This window comes from Peromyscus leucopus, chromosome 4 (assembly GCF_004664715.2).
Source record: "Peromyscus leucopus breed LL Stock chromosome 4, UCI_PerLeu_2.1, whole genome shotgun sequence".
NCBI lineage: Eukaryota > Metazoa > Chordata > Mammalia > Rodentia > Cricetidae > Peromyscus > Peromyscus leucopus.
In genome coordinates this window covers 136,763,837-136,768,051 of record NC_051066.1, presented here as the reverse complement: position 1 = coordinate 136,768,051, position 4,215 = coordinate 136,763,837, and the positions used below count along the sequence as shown (strand labels likewise).

At 44.9% G+C, this 4,215-nt stretch overlaps 1 long non-coding RNA gene across 1 annotated transcript; it reads left to right on the top strand.

Moving 5' to 3' along the window:
• Positions 1 to 243: 243 nt before the first annotated feature.
• LOC114706747 lies at positions 244 to 2,580 on the top strand. The gene is made up of 3 exons (XR_003736553.2): positions 244 to 331; positions 1,515 to 1,605; positions 2,293 to 2,580. It is a non-coding gene; the product is annotated as an uncharacterized LOC114706747 (long non-coding RNA).
• Positions 2,581 to 4,215: the final 1,635 nt, after the last annotated feature.

The window sequence follows — 4,215 nt, the reverse complement described above, 5'->3', positions numbered from 1 at the left end:
GTGTTAAGGACAACCAACCAACTGAGAGCACAGGGTCCAAAAGTGTAAGGAAAGAAAAGGGGGTCTGAGGGCGAATGCCACAGGCCGAGGAAGGGTAGCTGAGTCCTTTTAACCTGACTTCCTCAGAACAGTTTTAAAAAGTATACTTTTATGCAAACCACAACTTACCAAAATCGACTTAAGAAAAAGAAACAACAACAACTAGATTTATAAGTAAATCTTCTTGCCATTTCAGATCAATTTTACAATTATGAATAAGGAACCAGAGGCTCAGAGACAGAAAGCACACTGCTTGGAGCCTGCAGCTGGGAAGGGGTGGAGGCAAAGCCAGGTATGTCTGACTGTGAGGATTCTTCTTCCCTTGTGGGGTGGGAGCTGATGAGGCCTCTGCTGGGAAATTCCCCAGAGACGCCTGCTGTTGGGTTGCTCAATTAGCAGCACGTTCAATGCACCTCTAGAAGAGGCATTTGGCACCTGAATTTCCCCTGAACATTTCACCATCACCCTCTCCAATTACTGCACATGTGGGCAGCCTCGAGCTGCCGGGAGATCTTCCAGTGCCGCCCAGAAGAGAGGGGCAGGGTGAGCAGCTGAGCCTCAGGCTGGGGCTCTTTGACTCAGCAGCCTTCCAGCACAGGACTACCCAGTGTATGCCTCTGTCTGTGCATGCAGCCTAGGCCTCCGAGACAGGCCTCCAAGAAGCCCTGTGTTTGGATAAGTTTTCCTCTCAAAGCTAGTGTGTTAAATAGCTTGAACCCTAGGGTAGCATTATTGGAGGAGGTATGACCTTGTCACAGGCCTAAAACAAACAGGGGACTTCCTTAAACTTGACAAACATGGTCAAGCAACCATGGACGGGGACTTCCTTAAACTATAAACCAAAGTGAATTTTTTCTCTTTATAAACTTATTATGCTAGGCATTTTGTTATAGTGACAGAAAGCTGACTCACATGATTGGCAACTCAGTGGCTAACCTTAACCCAAACAACCTCATGAAGGGGTATCTGTCACTTGTGTCTTGCTTGCATCCCTATGACCTTTCTTTTGAGACCCTTATACCCCTTTCCTTCCCTTTTGGGGTTGCTTTGGGGGTGCCAAAGACAGAATCCTATCCTACGTGGCTAGGGGACACAAGCCAGTGAGAGCCCTCGCTTCATTTGTGATGCATGGAGCATCCCTTTCTTTTGGATTGGCCAAACAGGAACGAAGACAGCCTGGGGTTTGGGGAGGCCTGCTTATCTCCCCCTGCATCATGCCAGCTCAGGAAAGTCGGGGGGGGGGGAGTGGACACACGGAGGCAGGTGAAGCTAAGAGAAAAGTTGAGACACCTGAGCACCCCACTTGAGCTTCTCAGTGCAGCTATGTCTGAGCATGCTCCCCGCTTTCCTTCAGGGAAGCCAGTATCATCCCTTTGTTCTTAGCCAGGTTTTGAATTGGGTTTTTGTGTCTTGAAGCCCAGAGTCCTGACGAAGGTCTCCATTTGTCTCTGCTTCCCTCTTTCCTTGTCCCTTAGGAGTGACTCCTCCCCCTGACTGTTCAGCTTGGCTCTGAATATTTTAATGACTGACATAATGAGAAGGGGCCATGAAAGAGACTCCACCAAGGTGAGGAGTCAATAAAACCTTTCTGCTTGGGGAAGAGACTGGGGAGCATTAATGACCACAGCTAACTTTGAGTCAGGAGCCAGTCCGCGTGTTTGAGGAACATGAGGTTATCCCATTCTCACAGCCATTCCACATACACACAGCTTCTATTATGGCTCCCATTTTACAGATGGGGAGACTGAGGTCATGGAGCTTAAATAAACTGCCTAGGGTCACAGAGTCAGGGAGTAATAAAACCAAGTTATGGACTTAAGAATTTTATGTTGCAGTACTGTTCTGAACCAGTTTACTGACTTGAATCTATCAGTGACTTCAGTCGATGTGGAAGTGTTGCTTGGAGAGAGGTGATTTTGGTCCCTTTCCCAAGTTACCTTCAGTATTCTTTATATAGTTTCTTCAACTTAAAGACCCTAGCATAACAAAAAAGTAAGTTTGTGCTTTGATGGGGAGAGAAATACTTTGAGTTAATAGAAGAAACTGAAACCAAACCAAACCAAACCAAACCAAACCAGACCCAAACAGCTATTCTGCACGAATTATGCCCCCACAACAGAACAGTGCTGCTCTCTCCACAAGAGGGAGGGCTGTCTGTCGTAGCTCACCTCTTTTTGGAAGCTTAGAGCTAGATCTCTATCCTTAGGTCTCAGTGCTTTCTCAAGGTTCCCCTGCACCTCTTTCTCCCGGCAGCCTCGCTGTGCAGCATCTGATACGTCAGTCTGGAGTCATCACAGTCTCTAAGACATCGAAGCTCACAAGGTAAGGCCACTCTCTCACTCTTTCCTCCATCCTTACCCCCCACCCCAGCTTTTCTGTTCTGAAATGACAGCCTCAGAGACTTCGGTGATCTGGGTAAAAGGTAACTCGAGAGACACTTCGTTTAGGTTTATAGTCATGTGGTTTGCTGTTGCCTCTGTGGGTTCTCTGATGATTGCTAGTCATCTCTGTGTGGAAATTGCTTCCAAGAACATTGGTAGCACCTACCGTGCCGACTCATGGGTGACAAGGTACGTTGTGACACAAAGGCTCCAGGCCAGAGACTGTGTCATGACATGAACATGCTCTGTTGTGCCCTCATGATGGCGGAGAAACCAAGTTTGAAATAGACATAGACAAGTCTCTCTCTCTCTCTCTCTCTCTTTCTCTCTCTCTCTCTCTCTCTCTCCCTCTCTCTCTCCCTCTCTCTTTTCCTCTCTCCCTCCCTCTTTTCCCCTCTCCCTCCCTCTTTCTTTATCTTGCATTTTGAATCCTGAATGTAGGTATTTTCATTAGAGAATGATAAACTATAGCCCCTAATAGACTACGATAAATTAAAACAAACAAACAAACAAACAAACTCTTTAGTATCATTTCAAGCTCTGTTTAGTTCTGATTACAGAAAGACTGCCAGTGTTTTGAATAGAAATGTGGAGAAGCCCACAAAAACAGACACAAAATTTTAGCATTTAGAAATAAATGCTGATGACACTTCACAGCCAGACTTGTCTCTCTACACCTGTTCCCATCAGTGTACTAATGTCTTTAACCATTCTACTCTAAGAACACATTGAGTCATTTCTAGAATGTTCACGGTTACATACAATATTGTAACAAATCATTTGGTATACATATTTATTTATGTCTAACCTTAGCATAACTTATGAGATATGGAATTAACTGGTTAAAAGATAAGTAAGTACTTTTGAAGATTTTTGCATACCTGTTATGAAATTCAGGGGCTGGCGAGATGGCTCAGTGGGCAAAAGTGCTTGCTGCTAAGTCTCCTGGCCTGAGTTCCAGCCCCAGGACCCACGTGGTGGAGAGAAAGAACTGACTCCTAGAGGTTGTCCTCTGACTTCCATATACATGATGATATGGTATATGGAATCACACACACAGAGATATACACAGAGACACAGACAGAGACATATGCATGCATGCATGCACACATGGGCATGCACACACACACAATAAAGAAATGTAATAAAAATATAATACAAAATAAATTCAGAATCTGGAAAAACTCAGCACAAGTAGTCAAAATTAAGTATTTTTTCATCCTATCAAGAACTAGGTATTACTCTTTATTGTATTTGTCAATCTGATAGGTGAAGATGAAATCAGTTGTGGTATAGTAATTCCAGCACTTGGGAGGCTGATATAGAAGGGTCAAGAGTTTGAGGCCATGTGTGAGCATCCCAGCATGGAAGAGGGAGAGGCTCATAAGCCCCCACTCCTGGCTAAGGAGCCATTGACCATTGATAACTGCTGTGTGTGTGTGTGTGTGTGTGTGTGTGTGTGTGTGTGTGTGATTTTCTTTAAGGGTGTGGCCACCAGTAGGTGGACCATGCTCCAGTGGGTAACCCTATACCTGTGAGTACATGGGCAGCACAAATTGGAATCAGTCAACAAGAAGACACAAAGTTGAGGGTGCTAGAGGATGAAGGGTGGATCTGGGAGGAGTTATGGGGAAGAGTGGATCGTGACTATGATCAAAATATTGTATACATGTATAAAGTTCTTCAAAAGTAATCTAAATTATATATAATGTGAATTATATATAGCAGGTGCAGCCTGCTATCCGGATAGCTTGAAGGGTCCCCAAATCCTTCTGGGTTCTGATCCTTCATGCCA